Raw genomic sequence first — 20,045 nt, forward strand, 5'->3', positions numbered from 1 at the left:
ATCACAACAACAGCTAATTTATTAAGCAATCACTAGATGTCAAGTTCAGAGCTAAGCACCTTTTATGAATTATCTCAGGGATGAGACCATTTTTATTTTTCTTCAACAGTGGGGAAATTTGAGGTTCATGAGACCCAGTAGGGAACTGACTAGGATGTCTTAAAATTTCTGAAACTACCAGTGGAGTGAAAAATCCTCCAAATTCTCCAGTCTGGGTTCTAGGGTTCTTTGTAGGGCTTGGGGTCAGTGTGGAGGTGGTCTCAGGCCACTTGAGCTGCAGCCCAGCTGTGAAGGCCTTCAGGACAGGGAATGTGTTTCTCAGTCTTTCCCATTCCCCCACCCCAACACACCCAAGCGCCCTGTATGGCAAAGAGATGGCCCTCAGTGGAAGCTTGCTGGATTGGAACTGTCTGTAACCCAGCTCTTCTGACATCTGGCCCAGGGCATTTCTACTATCTGGGACTTAATGAAAGCCAGAACCCCAAGGTATAAATTGAGAACAGAGCTTAATTTGGTGTTTCACAGACAGGTATTTGGGATTTTAAAGACTCAGATCATGCAAATTACAAAGATAATTATCTCTAATGATGAAGTTTCAGGTGCCTTGACAGGCAGACCACCTTTGGAAAGGTGTAGATTCTAGACCCATGTGTACACGGTCACTTGTTTTTCAACAAAGGCACCAATGCAGCTCAATGGGGAAAGGAAGTCTTTTCAGTGAGTAGTACTGGAGCAACTGGATATAAACATATGGGATAAAAAAAGAGACTCTTGGCCCCTACTTCATACCAAAAATAAAAGTTAATTTGAAATGGGTATATATATTTAAATGTGGAAGCTAAAACAATAAGCTTCTAGTAGGCATCATGGGAGAATACCTTTGTAACCGTGGGGTAAACTAAGATTTCTTAGGTAGAACACAAAGTTAATAACATTTTTGTAACAAAAAAATTTGATAAATTGGACCTCATCAAAACTAAAAAACAAATTTCTGTTCATCATGAGATACTATTAAGAAAGTGAGAAAGCAAATTATATTATAGGAGAAAATATTTCCCAAGAGACTAGTATCCAGAGTACCCAAAGAGCTCAGTTTTATCAAGACAAACAACTTATTTTTAAAAAGTGGGTCCAGGGGCACCTGGGTGGCTCAGTCGGTGAAGCGTCTGACACTCGATTTTGGCTCAGGTCAGGATCTCAGGGTGGTGAGACTGAGCCCCTAGTTGGGCTATGTGCTGGGCGTGGAGCCTGCATAGGATTCTCTCTTTCCTTCTTCCTCCGCCCCTCCCCCACAAATGTTCACACCATGGAAACCCGCAAATGCTGCAAAGCAGGGTTTCATTGGTGGGGGTGGTGGGATGATGAGAAAGACGGACTTTTCCAGAACACCACTGCTTTATTGCCCCAGAACTAGACCCTGAATGTCTACACTTAGTTACATCTGTAACTGTTTGACTTTGTATTTCAGACATGCCCTTTATCCAGTGAAATTCTTCTATGTAAATTTAATTTGCTTACATTTTAATTATCTTCTAAACTTTTTTTTTAATGTGGGGTTTGATTCGATTTTACCCTTTACTTTCTTATTCCTTCTGCTTTTTTTCATTTTAATTGTAGTTGGAATTGATTTGGTCTAGCTTTGAGTTGCTACACTTTCCTCTTGACCTTGTTCCTGGACCCCCTCGGGGACTGCTGCCCTCTCCCCACACACCAGACTTGTGACCACACAGGGCCATCTGCTCTGAGACCTCAGTCTCTGTAACTACCATCCAGGGATCCATCTTTCATGTCTTTTTCTTTCTTGGCATTCCCGGGCTGCTGGAGTTAGTTAGTTTTGACTAACAGGTGTTGATGTGTTGATCTCTTGAAAACAGTCTTTTTGGTTTGTCAGCTCCTGATGTGTCTCAGCATTGTCACCAGCCACCCTGAAATATGATGGCCTGAGCTGGAGATGATAGAGTGTCAGCTCTCTGGAAAGTGTCTGGGGCTCTATCAGTCAGCAGTGGGCTGGGAGGGCTGCAGAATCGCGCTGGCCTGAGTTTACAGAACGAGGCTGCTGAACGGACTGCTGGGGCTGGGAGGCATCCGGGTTGATTTCTTTCAGGAGTGAGTGGGGCGCGTCTGTCTTCTGCTTAGACTCTCCCTGTACTTAAAGATAACTGTGAGACAGCTATTGAGGTGTGAGCAAACCAGCCCGTGATCCTGGCAGCCTGATCTTACTGTCCATCACATTTATGGAGTGCTTGCTGAATACCAGGGGCTCTGCCAAGTGCTTCAACAGCATTGCCTCATTTAATTCTGACAACAACTCAGAGGAGGAAGCTAAGCCTCAGAGAGATTAAGTAACTTTTTCACGGTCACATAGCAATTAAGTGTGTGAGTCAGATTTGAACTCCGAATTGCGTGATTCCAGGCAACATAATCTCCTGACCTCTCTGCTATGCTCTCTAGAGGATGTAGCAATGTAACCATCCATTAATAACGCCCATCTATGTGCCAGATTTGGGGCTGGGAGTGTGGGGGGAGAGGTGCATGAGACACAATCCTTGCCTCGGAGAAATTCTCAATCTAGTGGATGAGACACAGGTCGAACACAAAGAATTATAATCAGGGAATCGTTAGGAGTTCAGGGAGGTGACATGGAATCGAGAAGGGAATGCATCCCTGTGTCTAGCGAAGGAGTGAATCTGGGGATGCCTCCTGAAAGGGGGTAGGGGGTAGGGTGTCTGATTAGGATCTGAATGTATAGGACCTACCTCCTTACAGTGAGTGCAGACACTGTCTTCATGGAGACAGAGGAAGCTGGTAAGACATGCTTAACCTCAAAGTTCTCTTCCCATGCCCCTTCTCAGGCAGTGATGCCAAGGATGGGCCTCCCTGGAGCCTGTGGTTCACACCTGCTTCTAGACCATGTTTTTTGGTACCTGAGACTCTGAAATTTCCTGCTCAAAAGGTCCTGAGCCTTCCCTGGGTCTGCCCTCCAGGGGGTGGATGGCACAGCCAGCATGCACATTCCTAGACCCTGTGGGTGGCAAAGGAGAGTCTATTTGCAGGATCAGGGGGCCAGGACCTGAGCTTGGGCAAGCAACCTACAGCATCCACATGTGTCTCCTCGTATGGGAAGGAGCTGGAGGAGGGAAGAGAAGAGAGGTGAGCCATTGGCCAGAGTCCAGAGGCTGGGACCCAGGAACTTAACACCACTTCTAAATTAAAACCTGGTCTTTGAAATCGTGATGAAGGATTTTTTTTTTTTAAAGAATTTTACTGGAGTTACAAAAAATAATACAGAAAGGCCTTGTAGATCTCTGACTCAGCTTCCTCCAATATTAATGTCTTACACAACCACAGAGCCATTATCAAAATAAATCAACATTGGAATAATACTGTTAACTAAATGAGAGGATTGAAAACTAGTTAACCAAGGCCTAAGCCAGAAAGACCCTCATCTCTGAGGGGTTGCCTGGAGCTTCCAAAGCTGGAATTGCCACCTTGGAGTTTGGGACATCCAGGCACACAAGGGGTGGGTCTTGTCAGGGTACCTACCACCCCGGGAGGACTTGGAGGCCTTGGATTCTACCATTTATGACTTGATGAGGGAACACGTCGTGTCCTCAAGGTCTTGGGCACATTGCATGAGAAGCTCCCAGGATTTAACCATCAGGACACTATGAACATGAGATCACGTTAGATTTTGGAATATTAGATTATATTAGACAATGCAAGTGTTTGAAGAAGCCCAATGCTGCAGGCAGACATAAGCACACATACAAGCTCTCATCTTTCTCTTCTTAATTCCCCTTTCTTTGCCTTGCTCTCTGCCTGCTGCTGAGTGGACAGAATTGGAGGAATCAGGAGCCCCCAGTTCTCCCTCCGAGCTCCATGGCCTTGGGCAAACACTTTGCCCCGGAGAGGAAACCGGGCTATGCTGTCTCTGAGGTCTTTCCCGTCTGATTTTGGCATTCTCAGTTCTCTGGCTGTGATTTGTCCTCTCCTCACCTTCCCTTGCCCACATTCTTCTCCTTCTCCTCTGTCCTTCCCTAACTCACTTTTCTGCTTTCCTTGTATTTTCTCCTTCTCCTCATTCGGTTGCCCCCGTTTCCCCCCTTATTCCCGCTCCCCCCACTTCCCCTTTGCTCCCCTCATTCCTTTCTTCTCTCACCTCCCTCTGACACCACCCTTCCTCTCTTCCTGCTCTCCCCGGGCACGTCCCTTTCCTTCCATGTAGGTACGAGGTGGGTTATGCCCAGAGACTTCATGGCCCACCCAATGCTTGTGGCAGTTGTTGCAAATGAGAGGGGAAAAAAGAGGGAATTAAATCATAGTACTGGCAGCTAGCAATTTGCTTCAATCGCAGAAAAATGTCCCCGGCTTCCTCAAATATTGAAGCACTGATGAAGAACAGATTTTCTCTGGCCGTATGAACTCCCCTCTGTCCACATTTGGCAGAGGGACTGCCTTGCATGATATTATTACAGGCATTTCAATGTGTTCCCCGTTTAGCGAAGTTGGGAGGCGTTTCAATGAACCCTTGTATGGATGTAACACTGTTTTTATTGGTAATGAGGGTGTATTAAAATATATATACATTTCCACTGATTTCTGGCTCGGGGGAGGCCAGCATCTGATGATGTCCAGGCATGAAGGCCTGGGGTTTTCCACCCTCTCTCCGTGGGGAGAGAGCTGGAATGCAGGCGCTCCTCCTGTCTCCACCCCCTTGTTAGGTCTCACTGATTTTAATAAACATTTTCCTTTCTTCGGTTTCCTCAGTGATATAGAATCAGATATGTCAGCTGGAGGGGTCTTCCAGAGGTCATTTTCCCCATCCCCTGCTCACCCCGACAGTGCCTGCATCGGCCAGGGTCCGAGTGAGGGACAGGGACGAGATGGAGACAATGGGCATTGACGTTGGGAGAAAATGTACCCCCACAGATAGGCAACTATTTCGCTGTGATTCTGTCATGTGCGAGGGGACCCCGGGGTGGATGGATGATGAGGGGAAGGGGCATGGAGGCCAGGCTTCAAGGCTAGCACAAGAGCCTGGGAGGGAGGGCAGGCCAGTTTGGTAGTGAGGACCTCTGGGACCCCAGGAAGGCCAGAAGTAATGGCTACTGACAGGGAGCTTCTCTTGTTTTTGGCAGAACTTTTAGTGCCTTCTGTCAGAGTAGGTCCAGCCTTTATTGGCAGGTAGCCTCCCCACCCAGGCACACCTGGATGTGAGCTCTTGGGTTTGGGCCATGGCAGTCACGGTCATAGAATTCCAGCGTTGGCTGGGCTCTTAGAAAGGACAATACAGTCCAGGCATCTTAACCTGGAGCTTCTGAAAGTTCTGGTTCAGTTTTTATACCTTTGTCCCTTCTCACCAGGGACTCTCAGCTCCAGCTCCTCCTAACAGTTCTCTTCAGGGAATACAACACACAATTCCATGCCTTGGGAGCAAGCTTATTTCTTTTGCCCGAAATACCCTTCCTCTGGAAAGGCCTTCTTATTTTTTAAGACTTGCCCACAAAGTCGCCCCACTGTGAAGCCTTTTCTGCCTCTCTGAGACAGGGTTGGACCTCCGTCTTTCCTGTGATAGAGCTTATCATGGGGTTTGGTGAGCAATGGTGGAGATGCCGATGTCCCATCTGGACAGTGGACTCCTAGAGGATAGGACTGTCTAGAACATTCTCTCTTGGGACCACTTTGTCCTTCCACCAAGGGGTTGGGGAAGAGTGCTGGTGGCCTCTAGTGAGCAGAGTTCAGAGATACTGCCAAACAGCCTGCAGTGGCCAGGACAGCCCCCTACAACAAAGAATTATAGGGTCCACAATATCGGTAGTGCCACTGTTGAGAAACCTGCTACAGGGAATCAGTAACCTGTGACTGAATCCCTGGAACAGAACACAAATGTGTGAAGGGTTAACATGGTCTGAGAAAAGCATTCACTCTTTCCATCTCTTGGTGGACAAGACAAAGGTGTGGCCTCTGACAACAAAATTATAAGGAAAGTTTTAAGCTCTTGGTATGTAGTCTAAGAACTTTGGGTGACTCTCTGAGCACCTGAATAAGATGGCAGTGAAGGTTGCTTCCAGCCCTGCTATTCTAGATTTCAGGCACATCAAATGTCACAAAGAGGCAGGGATAAAGGCCACCGGCTCTTTGAATGGGAACTCTCATTTAGGAAGCTTACATCTTTTTGAAACCCCACTCATGCTCTCAAAGGCACTAAATTTCTTTAAATGAGGATTTCTTTCCCCCCATTTGAGAACCTATTGTGAGATAAGAGATAGAGCACAAATAGATTTTTAGGTACATTCTAGCCAATCAGTCATATTCTTGAGTGTTTATTTTGGAGCAAACACATGGGCGAACTCCCCTGAAATAGTCAGCATATAAACTAAGACATTTTCTGTAGCTCCCTGCAGGTCATTGTTGGCAAAGCATGCTGGTTAGGAAGGCCAAGCCCGAGATAGTGCCGATGGGAGGGTCCATTCAGGAGGGAGCTGGAGCTGGGATGCTCAAGTTCATGGCATGGAAGGGAAGGAGAAGGTGGGAGTGACAGAAGAAGTGTGCTTAGAGGACTGGGCAGACGGGGGAAAGGCAAGGGACAGGAGACTGGAGCGTGGGTGCCATAGGGCAATGGGGGATGGTTTTACCAACATGGTCTTGGATGAGTTGAGTCATCTGGGGAAGAGTCCAAGGCCACAGGAAAAGCTTTCTATATCTCCAAGAGCAGTGGTCCCCAAACCCCGCCACTTATCACAATCACCTGAACCCTTTAAAAATATTCAGATTACAAGGCCCCATTTCTGGAGGTTCCAATTCTGTAGGTCTTGGTGGGGCCCAGGTGATTCTGATACTCCTCCAGGTTAGAGGAAACTGAGGGGGTGCTGGTGGCTGAGGAGCTGCAAGGGTACTAGTCATTTGGTTGAAGTAATTGAACAGATTTGGGAGCACCCTAGGTGCTAGGATGCAAGACGCAAGGGTCTCTGTCCTTGAGGAGCATGTAAAGGGCATCAGAAAGGCAGTGGGCACAAACTGAAAGAGAATAGACTATGTAAAGGATGCACGAAGGTCTTTTAAGTGGCAACAAGGGATCACAGTGACTGGGGTGGGTGGTCAGACAACGTCAGGTGGGAGTGAGGGAGATGTGAACCCTTCTGGAATGATGGGTTTGATTTCAATGGGGAGGGTGGACTCAGCTAAAGGTTTCAGGCCTAGAAAGGCAGGGAGATGAAAAGAGGACGAGGTTATGGGGGGAAGGTAGGACATATCTAGCATTTGGACAAAGGCTTTGGTTTTGGAATCAGGAGGATGAACGTAGTTGGAGTCTTTGGGGAGATGCAGCGGATGGATGGCAGGCATTGCTCATCTCCTCCTCGTCTCAGGGCTGCCTTGTTATCTTTCTCAAAGAGGAGCTTGCTCCAGACTACTGGGTGTGGCTGCAACTCTGCCAAGAATCGGTGGGTACCTCCGCCATCGAGGAAAGTCCTTGGACAGGAGCGTTTAGGAGCTCTTGAGGACACTGCTGGTGTTCAAGCTGTAGCCATTCCCCACCGAAGGGTGTGGTCCCATCTGTCCCCAATCTTTCTGGCCCTGTCTATAAGTTTTTCTCTTCTCCCCAAAGCAAAACTGATTAGTTGATATTGCTCCTCAAGAATGGCCTTATTAAGAAAAAGCTTGCATTTACTGAGCAGTTATTCTATACCAGATATATAGCAAAAGTCAGGTACATTATCTTATTTAATCTTAATGAACTTCTTGAGATAGGTACTGTATTAGCCAGCTTTCTCCAAAGAAAGAGAACCAGTAGGATTACACACACACACACACACACTCTCTCTCTCTCATCTATCTATTATCTATCTATCTATCTATCTATCTATCTATCTATCTATCCATCTATCATCTATCTATCATCATCTATCTATCATCCATGTATCTATGTATCTATCTATCTAACATCTATCATCTATTGAGATTCATTATAAGGAATGGGGTCATGAGATTGTAGAGTCTAATCTGCAGAGCCAATGTCCCAGTTCAAGTTCCCAGGTCAGCAGGCTGCTATAGAATCAGGAAGAATTGATGTCCAAGTTCAAAGACCTTCAAGCAAGAGAATTCTCTTCCTCGGGGGAGGGTCAGACTTTTGCTCTATTTAGGCCTTCAACTGATTGGATGAGGCTCACCCACATGACGCAGAGCAATTTGTTTTACTCAGTCAACTGATTTAAATGTTAATCTCCTCCAAAAACACCTCCACACAAACACCCAGAATAATATTTGACCAAATATCTGGGCACCCTGTGGCTCAGCTCAGTTGACACAAAGTTAACCATCACAAGTATCATGAGGATCAAGATTCTTATTTTGTACATGAGGCATGGTGGCATGTGCATAAGGTTACACAGTGGTAAGTGACAGAGCTGGACTTTCAGTTTTCATAGGCTTTGTCTGACCTTCTCTTTGGCCTTACTATCTGCCTTGGGAAAGGGGAACAGGCAGCTACTCTTGATGTGATACAGTAGACCAAAGTGGACACCCCAAGCCTCTGAATGTCTCTACCACTACCTTATTGGATGTCTGGGCTTCCTCCAGGGAGTGAAATAATTTCAGAACACCGTTAAGCATTTTGCCTTGACTGTGGTTCTTTGTTTCCTGGGGGCAGAGGGGTGTGTGTCTTCCAGCGAGCCGGTCCGTCAACAAGCCTAATTCTGTCTGATTTACCTACAACACTGCATCCTCACTGGGCCAATGCTGGATGTTAGTTCTGCTGGAGCAAGTTTGCCTTTCTGTCCCCATGTGCCCCCGTGGGGGGATCCCAGACAGTCCTAGGGCAACAAGAAGATACTGAACTCCTACAGAAAGTAACAAGCTTCTACAAGGAGCCATATTTCCTTAATATCTCCAGTGGTAGGGGTCTCACCACCTCACAAAGGAGTCCATTATACTTTTAAGAGCACTAAAGGAACTTCTCATGTTGAGATCTGCTTCCCCTTATTCTGGAGTAATAGAATATATAGTCTCTTTCTGACATGAATACTTTTTAAATATTTGAAAATAGGGATCATATCCCCAGGAGATTTTTTTTTCCCCCTCCAGGCTGAATGCTTTCAGTTCCTTCCAGCATTCTTTTTGTGATTTGGTTTATAGATGCTTTTTTTTGACCTTGTCTTCCCCAGCTATGGTCTATGCCCTCCCTACAAAAAAAAAAAATCCCAGATGTTCTAGTTCCGGTCTGACTAAGACATTTAGTAGAGTAGAAATATCACCACCAATGTTTTAAACATCAAGTATTTATTGATGTATCCAGGTTGCTTTAGTTTTATTCAAAAGATTTATTATTTTGTATTGAGGCTACAGTCAACTCTCACCGTGCTGTGCTTCTGCACTTAATTTTTTTAATTTTAAATTTAGAATTATCTATTAATTCCTATTAATATATATTTTGGATCCATATTTCAACCTTTGATCCATATTTCAACTCTGCCATCTCATATGGAGGGGCACCAAGGAAAAAAGTCCTTTTGGTTGACACCTCTGTCCACTGCTGTTCTGTTGGTGGAGGAAGGAGAGCTGCAGAGCACTGGAGTTATCCTGGGGAGTGGAAATCGTGGGCTTTGTGAGGTGGGATTAAGATCCAGGCCAATACAAGGACAGTGAGTCACCAAGATGGAGAAAGAACATTATGCCATTTTTCTTTTTCCATTTTCATTTGTCCCAGGGCTCTGAGAACAAGGAAGCATGCAGGGGTGAGGGACATTGAAGTCTGGATAGAAGGACTTGGTGCAAAGGGTCTTCTTGCTGTTCAAAGTTTTCAACATACCCTTTAGGCTTCCTTTGGGTCTAATTTCTTTCAGAGCCTTGGGCCCAGGAGCAGTGGAAGATGTGGTCCTTGCCCTCAGGGAGAAGCCTATGATTGGCTTGGGGAAAAAGACTTGCATGTGAGAAACCACAACAAACTGTCTAGGAATGCAGACAAATTTGTGCTAAGTGGCATGGAGCTGACCACAGCCCACACGGGGGTCTCCGGCAGTGGAGGAGGTAGGAGAGGGACGGATCCACCAGGGAGTGGCCCAGAGGAAGTGGGAATGGAGCGGAGTCCTGCAGGATTTGGAAGGAGAAGAAAGAAGGAACAGCTTTACAGGGTAGGGAAGGGCGTGAACAAAGTGGGTAGTGGTGGAGGATTCTGCAGAGACGCGGGGATGGAAAACAGACGGATTCTTCTCCAGGCAATGGAAAAACTTGTCCATGAGAAGTACTCTGTGGCAAGGACCTTTCAAAGACCCAGTCCTTGGATCTGGCTCAGCTTCGTTATTTCTCTTACCACCAGCCCCATTGGGCCCTTTTCCTCCTACTCCCAGACTCTTCACTCCTTCTCTGATGATCTCCTTGCTTCTGTCTTCCTAAGCTCTTACTGGAGATGCATATTAAACACCCCCCTGCCCCCCGCCACCCCGACACTAGGGATGAGCAAGATGCAAAAAGGCACATGAATGTGGTCTTAATTTCAAATATTCTCTCCCATTGTCCATGTTTGTTGATCTCTCCCTAATAGCTTTCCTTCTCAGTTTTTCACTTGGAATGTATAATAGTAATTTTATTAATAATGAATAAGACCACCTGGCATCTGGAATGAACAGAGGTGCTAGGTTTTATGTATGCTCTGAGTTAAATCATCCAGTGAGGTAGGTACTATTACCATCCCCATTTGGTGGATGAGAAAACTGAGCTACATAGAGGTTATATAAATTGCCCAAAGACACACAAAGTAAGTGGAGGTGCTGGGACAAACACAGGTCATCCGACTCTGTGTTCTGCCCTGCTCACTGCAGAGAACACAGGCTCATAGCCTCCCAGGAGAAGGAGTGGAAAAGCTAAGTTTTTTCCACCCGAGTATGTGCCACCTCTTGTGTTAAAGCATTGCACGCGTGTCGTCTCAGTGAGTCTGTCCCGCACCCTGAGAAACAGAGACAGAGATTATCACTCCCATTTGGTTGGAGGAGACGGATGCCAAATGAAGGAGCTGGTTGTGGGCACAGAGCTGGCACAATGGGTAGTCAGATTTCAGGCGAGGTCTGTCTGTCCCCCGGAGTCCAGGTGTTTCCATTGCCAGTGTGAATGAGTTTCTGAGCAGCTGGTATAAGGAGGGTTAAAATGGACCACGTGTGAGCAGAGAGATTCGAGGAAAAGTTTCCTGACGATAAAAAAGCACAGCGTTTCAGTCCATGTGACATAGCTGGGCACAGCTGGAAGAAAGCAGTTAGGTAGTATCTGTGGCCAGTGTGCTGGGGATTCATGCATTTGAGAACAAAGAGTCTGGACTGCGTCTACGCGCAAAGAATCCGAGAGAGTAGCAGGCATGTCGAGCACCAGCTACTGATGGCATCAGAAAGCATCTGTCCCCTTTGCACAGTACAGCAGAGGGCTGTCCTCTCACCTCTTTAACCCAAGCCACCACCCAGGTGGTAAATGCCACCTACAGGGTCATCTTTGGATGACCAAGTGGGGCAGGAACCCAATTTCCGTGATTGTGGATAATCTGGATGCTCTGTCTCCATATCTGCTTCCCCTCACGATGGGATAGGAGATTGGGAAAGCAGAGAGAGAGAGAGAGAAGAGGGAGATGCCTGTCACTGCCTCCGGGGGGCAGAGCAGTGTGCCTCCATCTTTCCTGTCTGTCAGAGTTTCCCAGAGGTGACTGCCAGGACTGAGGTATTAAACTAGGTTGCTGAGATGAACTTCTGTTACAACGAAGATTGCAGGACCTGCTTCTAGAGTTTCTGAGTCACTAGGTCTGCAGCAGGGCCCGGAAATTTACATTAGTAACAAGTCCCCAGCTGGCCCTGGGGACCACATGTGACCTCTTTAGGTTTGACAGCTCCCTTCTTTTCTTTTCACCCCCATACTTGCCTTGAACATACTGGATGCAGGAGTCGGGGTCCTGGCAAGAAACAGTATTCATCTTGGATGGTTCAAACAAGATCTCAGTGAGGGGGCAGCTTACAAAGTGTGGGGGAAGTCAAAGGGGCACACAAGGGAAACCGAGGCACTCAGAAACCAGCAACAGCAGGAAGTGGTGACCATCCTAAGGCAGGAATGGAAGGAAGCAGTGTTTCCAAGCTTGGAGAGGGTCGGGCTCATAGAGGTTGGGCTATCTGGGGGGTGCGGGAGAGTGATTGGAACAGTGGAAGAACAAGCCAGAAATGTAGATCCAAAAGGGACCTCTGCACTTCCACTCTCCAGTTGCCTCCTAGAGTGCCCCTTGGCTGAATCCAGCTGGGGGCTGGAAGGCAATGGATGCAGTTGTTTCCAGGGGGCCCAGGGCCCAGGACAGAGCAGAGAGTGGACCTGGGGTGGGGTGGGGTGAGAGGGTGCAAATGGAGAATGACCAGCATATAGTGGGCAAGACCCTGCTCCTCTTCCCCTTCTGCCCCATCTCTTGATGTCTACCTATGCTTCTTCCAAGGGCTTACTAGAAGCCACTGACCCGAGAGAGTAGAGGGACTGCATAAGGCCTGTAGTCATCCTTAGCCTGGGCCCCTGCCCCTGTCTCAGTGGTGTGTGGAGACATCAGGACTTCCAGAAAGACTGTTAGCAGAGCTGTCTCTCCCTCCTGGAGCTCCTCCTTCTTACCAGCCTGCACCCCTGTCTCAGATAGGGTGGCGGTGTTTCCACTGGCCTTCTCTGGATTCCACATGGTTGGGGAAGGTTGGAGAAAGGCTTGCTGCTTCTGGAGCAGCTTCATGAGATTCTGATAGGAGAGCTCTAAGGGACTGGGGATACGGTGTGGGATGGTTGGCGGGTAAGGGACAGAGAGTTTCAAGTTATTTCCAAACCAAACCATAAGGAACACACAGTGCTTGGCGTTGGCTCAGAAAGACCTCCCATTCCATCTATGAAACAATGAAAATGAAATCTCTTAATCCTTAGGAAAGAAAACAAAGAGAGAGGGGGAGGAAACAAGAGGAAGAGGAGAGGTGTTTACGTTTGAGAACTGTCCTAGAACCGCCAGGCAAAGGGCCATGTTGCTACTGGCCCCCGCTGGCATGAGTTTGGCGTCTCGATTTACCTTTTTGTGGCTGTTAGGATATTTTCCCGAGTCACGCAGCAAGATCTCTGTGTCAGATAACCCCTTTCGTGGTAAGGTAATCTTTGAGCATGTTTAGGGAAACTGTGGGCTGGCCAGCGGTTTTATAACTTGACATGGAAGCCAATGGGCAGCAGACAAACTTGGAGGCTCTGACACCCTCAGAACGAGGAGGAGCAGCTTTCTCCCTGGACTGGGAGGTGCCTCTTGTCTGTCAGGCTTCAGGAACATTCCTAGGCAAAGGGTTGTCTGGTGAAGTGGTCTAGGCCTTCCCTAGGTGGATTCAGAGAGTCTCTTCCCAACTAAACTTCTGGTTCCTTTTCTTCTTGAGATAAAAACAAACAAACAAACAAAAAAAGAAACTGAAACCAGAGTCAGTCTAGAGTCAAGGAACTCATGAATTAGTGTCATATGGCTCTGGCTAGAGACAGAGAAATGGACACCTTACAGTTTGGTGGCTTCCCTTCCCTGGTTGTGCATTTTCCTAGAGCCTTGGATAGAGACATTGGTCTTACCCATCTTACTACAGGAGTCCACCTCTATCCTTGAATTCACCCCTCTGCCATTTTGAGCCCTATGTCCCCAGCATATAGCATCTTCTTTGTCTCCTTTGGCTGAGATGACACAGAAGCAATTGGGCAGAATATGAGCTTAGGCTGTGCATTTATGATGTTGGTGATCTGGAATGGGACAGAAATCATTTCTGCCTGGGTCCCAAGGAAGAGGAGATACCGGAGTGGGAGAAAGGCTGGCAGCATTAGGAAGATGCAGGCACAGACTTCCTTCCTAGATAGGGATGAGTGCCTCTCCTTTCTTGTGGTTTCCTGTAACAGCCACTTCTACTGCCCACATGGCTCCCTTGAGCTGGAAGGACACCTAGATACATCACTTTATCTGGGATACCTGGTGGAGTGGAAAGAGTGCTGGATGGCAGTTTGGGGGTCTGAGGGTGGAGTTAATCTTCTGTCGTTGGCCAACTGGGGAAAGATTTGGTACAGCTGGTTTCCCAGAACTATAATAAGGGTGTCTGGTTAGATGAACTCTGAGGTTTTGTCCAGCCTTGATATTCTGTGATTCTATAGCTTGGTGGTTGCCTCTGTTGTGTTTCTTGTATTCAGAGAACTTTCTAGGATTCATAGTCATGCTTAAAGAGGAAAATGGAGGGTCTCCTGGGTGACTCAGTCGTTTAAGAGTCTCACTCTTGGTTTCAGCTCAGTCATGATCTCAGGGTCCTAGGATTGAGCTCTATATTGGGCTCTGTGCTCAGTGCAGTCTGCCTGTCTCTCTCCCTCCTTCTCTACTCCTCCCCCATAACCTTGCTTGTGTGTGCTCACTCTCTCTTTCTCAAATAAATAAAATATAAAATAATAAATAAATATAAAATAAAAAATAAAAAAATAAAGAGGAAAACAGAGATTTGAGAATTCACCACATTTGAGAAATGCATCTTCCTGACACCACTTTGGTAATTATAGAAGCTGGGCCTTGAACGCTGCACACTGTGATTTCCAGAGAAGCTCAACTACTAGTGAGTCAAGGCCCTTTCCAGCCTTGTGTGCCATGGATAATAATTGTATTCAGATACCTCATCTTCTCCTAGAAGCTTCCACTTCCATTGGCTCATGCATGAGTCTGACCCAGAACTAGGGGTTACCTCCTGCCTTCCAACTTGGCTACATGATGCTGTTTTCTCTTCATGTTCAGATCTAGGTCAGGCGCTCGAAGCAGTAGCAGGGCTAATGGGATACGGGGGATATGCGAGTGGGTCAGGGTTCATAGCAGAGACTCAGAGCTGATGGAAGGACCATGAAGTCCCCATCCTTGGAGTCTGACAGATCCAGGGCTCACTCACAAGCTTAGTGATCCAGGGCTACTCAGTTCATTTCTCCAGCCTTAGTTTCCATATCTGAGAAAGGTTTCTCCCCCTTTCGTGATAAAATCACACTCATCTTTGGGGGTAGTAGGAGAGTGAAATGAAAACATGGGTGGAAAGCATTTCCCTCATTTCCTACTTCGAGTTATATATTCAATTCATGAGTTTCCTTTCCTCTCCCTCCTTTCAAATTTCTGAGGGAAGTGGAAGGGGAGAGAGCCTTCTGGAGAAAAGAAGGTCAAAGAATGATTTGGAAATGACCTTGACATATACAGGAAGGTGACTCACATGCACGCACACTGTAGCTTGCAGAAAGGAGAGCAACTAAGTCCATCAGAGGAAGCACATAATTTTAGGTAGACTCAAACACACAGAGTGAGGGAATCAAGGTGGGTGGCAAAGGTGACCTGTTCTATGGAGTTGTCTTTCAGCCCATTGATTCTCAGTGTCAGATGGGCACTTAGGAGTTCCTTCTCATGCTGTCTCCTCACCTCTCCTCTTCCCCAATTCTGGGGCCTCTCTCCACACCCATCTTGGCCACTGGGAGCCAGAGGAGTCCTTTGGTCTTCTGTAGAGGCAGGCTGTGCTAGGTCGGGTTTCTCAGAGTGGAGAACTGATCACACGCAGACCTTTCCTTTGTTAGTACTGGTGCAGAGAATTGCTCGGAGGATTATTATGCCAAGGGAATCTTTCTCCAGATGTCAGGAGGGAGAGCCAGGGGGTGAAGAACCATCGATCCCATTCTATACATTAAAGGATGCCCCAGTAGCCTTTTTGAGTCTCTGTAGACTCATAGCATCGAGTAGCTGGAAGAATTTAGACTAGATATCACGAAGAATATTCTAACAGTGATACTTCAGGTCCTCGATCAGGGGCACAACACAAATTTCAGACTCCCTCTGACCCAGTGCATTCTCCCCAAACAGAAAGAGACCCTGTTTTAAGAGAATGGCCTTCCAGGATCAAGGTAACAGGATAGAGACACCCTCAAGGCATTTTTTTTCCTTTCGGGTTCCATGAATTAGTTCAGATATGGCTGAGTCTAGTGGGAGCCCAGTGACAGGGCTGCCTGAGCACTCAGGTGGGGATTTAGTTCCCTCTGAGGCCCATCTTCATGCTTCCCAAGTCCCCATGTCCCCAGCCACCTCCATGCATGGGCCCAGAACCAGATTCACAACATGGGCTCTCCCTCACTTGTGTTCTGCAAAGACTTGCCTTTGTTCTGTTGCCCACTCCCGGGTTTCTCTGCAACAAAGAGGAGGTCCAGTTACAAATGTCCTCTTGCAAAGCAATTAAGCTCATGGCACGGGGGCCAGTGCTCCTCAGGGCTGGTCAACAGGGGCGGGTTAGAGTCCACAGTAGGTCTGCCAGGAGAGACCTGCTAGTTCTCATGTCCTTCCATCCTCTGCTGGAGGTGGTGCTCCCACACGTGGCTATCCAAGTGGGGACATGGTGGACATAGGGGCCTTGGGATGTGTCTTGGGAGGTGCTGGCATTGGGCACGGAGCCTCTGCTTCCTGGATGCATTGGCCCCTGGGAGGCTGCGGGCTCACCCACATGTGGCAGTAAGGGTGCTTAAGGAAGGCCTTTGTTCACTCAGAGCCTCTGAATAAGCTCATAAAAGAGAAGACTGGGTTGCCAGGGGCATGTGGTAGGGGAGGAGGAAAAAAGAGGAATTGGTTACTCTTTGTGTAGAGTAGGGACCAAAAGTACTCTTTCTTCACTGAGGGAAGTGACAGAGATTACAATGAAAAGAATTTGAGTTAGAGCTGAGCACCAGGACAAGCACAGAGAAAGGGGCTGGATTGCTTTCCTGTGGATGTTCTCCAGAAAGGAATAGGGATATATTTGAGAATCCTAGCTGGAGGCAAGGAAATGAACTCCTTGGCTGTGTACCATACTTATCGGAAGTGACAGATTGGAGATGGCCCAGGGCACTGGACCTTGGCATCTTCTAGAATCTCTGCTAGGAGTTAGGAATATTTCAGAGGTGTCTTTTCCAGTGAGTACAACTAGAGCCCACAGAGAGGTTTTTCAGGAGGAAGACTTTGGCAAACCAGAAGGAAGACCATTCTAAGGACCAAAGCTGTAGAACAGTGGAAGGGACTGTTTGGTTAGGGCAGTGAACTTGAACTTAGCATTCTTTTTGGTGGAAAGTTTGTTTCCTTAGGCCAGTGTTTGTTCACTCATTTATTTACTCGTCTTTGGAATACCTACTGGTTACCAGGCCTGAAGACACAGAAATGAAAAAGGCATAGATACTCTGTATTTGGGGAGTTCATAGTATATTGGGAAGGCAGACACAGCCACAGAGCAAATGCAATTTTGCTTGGCAAGGGCTACATAGAAGCACCAAGTAAGAGCTGTGGAAATGCAGAGGGGGGCAATAAAAAGCAGATCTTCCTTGGACAGTAGGAAAAAGTTTCTCAGAAGAGGCAACCTTTCAGCTGGTAGCTGGCTCCCAATCCAATTCCATTTCGATCCAGTCCACCTAGGCTCACTGAATGTCTGCCATGCGTAAGGCAAAGAGAATGGATGCAGGTATAAATTCTCTGAAGAGCTAATCAGATGCAAGTTCATATTTGTGCCCTCTGAGCTATGTGCCTTGGGATGGAGGATACACAGAGAGCAAAGCCTGGTCTTTAAGGAGCTTCCCTTCTTCTAGCAGCCCCTCTCTCCAGGATGTGTGTGTCCCTGGTTCTGGTGTAAAAGCTGGATCAGAGAGAGCAGGTGAATAGAGTGGCCACTTGGAAGGGGTGTGAAAGGGCAGCAGTAGAGAATTCATTTCTGTGGCTTACCCGACCTTTCTTGGGGTGGAGATGGTGTCTAATATGTGGCTGGCCAAACAATGACATCATGACACAGGGGACAAAACATGGGGTCCTCTTATCTCCAGTTCATAGCCCTGGGTAGGAGATCTACTGAATGTCAGCAGGAGGCGGGGACATGTTTTGATGTTTGCTTCTTGTCTGGGTGTGGCAAGAGGTAGGGAGAGCAAGGGTCTGGGTGGAGGAAGACAAAAGTCATCTCTTTTGTTCTTTCTGTGTTATTGGTACCACTGAGATAACTGAGGAACCCAAGCATCTCCAAGAGAGTATTGGGGCATTATTCAGGCCCAGTCATGAATCAAAACAACTGGTCTGATTTCTCTCAGAGGTAATTTAACCCAAAAAATTGTTAGGCTCAGTTGAGCCATTGAGGAAATGCCAGACCAAGGTATTTGCCCAAAGAAGTCAGGTTGGCTTCTGAGTTAGTTAATGCAACACCAGCTACTGAAACAAACACAAACTCAAAAATGTTTTTTAGCTCAAATACAATATAAATTTTGTATTTTAGCTCAAATACAATATAATTTTTGTATTTGCCCAATACAGGTTTTTCTGATCACTGGGTGATTATCTTCTTTGGTCCCTGAGTGATTCAGGGACCAAAGTTTCTTCCTTTACATGGCATCAAGTTTGCATACTCATCTGTATCAAGCCAGCAAAAGAAGAAAGACCATGGAGTATGTGAGGTTCTTATGTACCCGGCCTGGAAGTGACACCTGGGCCCCCCAGTCCACTGGCTAGAACCCAGGGGGACACTTCTAGCTGCCAGGGAGCAGTTAGGGGAATATAGTCTAGTTGTGTACCCAGGAAGAAGGGAGAAAGAAGAACTAAACAGCCAGTTCCAGCCATAGATCCTAGATAGGTTAGTCTTTCAGCAATCTTTCCGAGGAACGCTGGCTGAGCTTAGCTCATACCACCGGTATGTGAAAGGAAGAGGAGTCAGAGGAGGTACGGAAGATGTAGTGGTGGGGGAAGGGGGCGGAATGCCCTAAGAAATCATAATTTATTTTTTACTTCAGTGAAACAGAGCCCTGTGTTCCCATGGTGAATGTGCTTTCAGGGAGGCTCTTCATTTATTTCAATCCCGTTACTAGGAAGAAGGGGATGGTAGAGAAGATTCTTTCCACCTCTTTTTCCTTTTTTGTTTTCAATTAGTGAAGTAATCCATGCTCACTGACAAGAAGAAAAAACAACAACAAAATTCAAAGCGTATGTATGTTGGAAATATGTTCCTCTCATTTTTCTGCTTGTCTTTTGATTTTGTTTATGGCATCTTTTGCAACAAATGTTTTATATTTTAATATTGTAAACTTTATTAATTTTTGTTATTTCTCCTTCCCTACTCCCAAGTCATAAACACGTCCTCCCATATTTTCTTCCAATATTTTCACGTGCATATTGTTAAGGTTTTTAATCCATCTGGATTTTATTTTTGTGAATGACATGGCAGAGAAATCATATTTTATTTATTTTTTGACCAGATGATGAGCTAATTGTCTCTCCTTTTCCAGCTATTTGAAATGATACTTTTATCATATCTTACTTTCTTCATATACATGATGTATTAGTCTTGCTGTTGTAACAAATTACACGGTCTTAGTGGCTTAACACAACACATATTTAGTGTCTCACAGTTCTAGAGATCAGCATCTGCTATGGTTTCTTGGGGCTAAAGTCAAGGTGTTGGCAGGGCAGCATTCCATCTGGAGGCTCTAGGGAGAAGCCGTTTCTTTGCCTTTTCCAGTTGCCCACATTCCTTGGTCCACGGCCCCTACCATTATCAAGTCAGCAATGGCCAGTAAGGTCTTTCTCTTATTGGTTACTCTGAAACTCACTCTCATGATACTCCCTTTCACTTTTAGGCACTATTGTAATTATAGTGAGCCTACCCAGATAATCCAGGATAATCTCCTCACTTCATTCAGAATCAGCTGATTAATCCTATTTGCAACCTAAATATCCCCCTGCCATGTGTTATGGGCTGAATCTTGTCTCCCCATAATTTATATGTTGACCTCCACCACTAAGTACTTTAGTACCTTAGTACCTCAGAATGTGACTATATCTGGAGATGGAGTCTTTTTTTTTTTTTTTTTAAAGATTTTATTTATTTATTTGACAGAGAGAGACACGGCGAGAGAGGGAACACAAGCAGGGGGAGTGGGAGAGGGAGAAGCAGGATCTCCGCTGAGCAGGGAGCCTGATGTGGGGCTTGATCCCAGGACCCTGGGATCATGACCTGAGCCGAAGGCAGATGCCCAATGACTGAGCCAGC

The sequence above is a fragment of the Eumetopias jubatus genome, unplaced genomic scaffold (genome assembly GCF_037043125.1).
Source record: "Eumetopias jubatus isolate StellerSeaLion01/CBP00866 unplaced genomic scaffold, mEumJub1_p1.0 scaffold_3, whole genome shotgun sequence".
Lineage (NCBI taxonomy): Eukaryota > Metazoa > Chordata > Mammalia > Carnivora > Otariidae > Eumetopias > Eumetopias jubatus.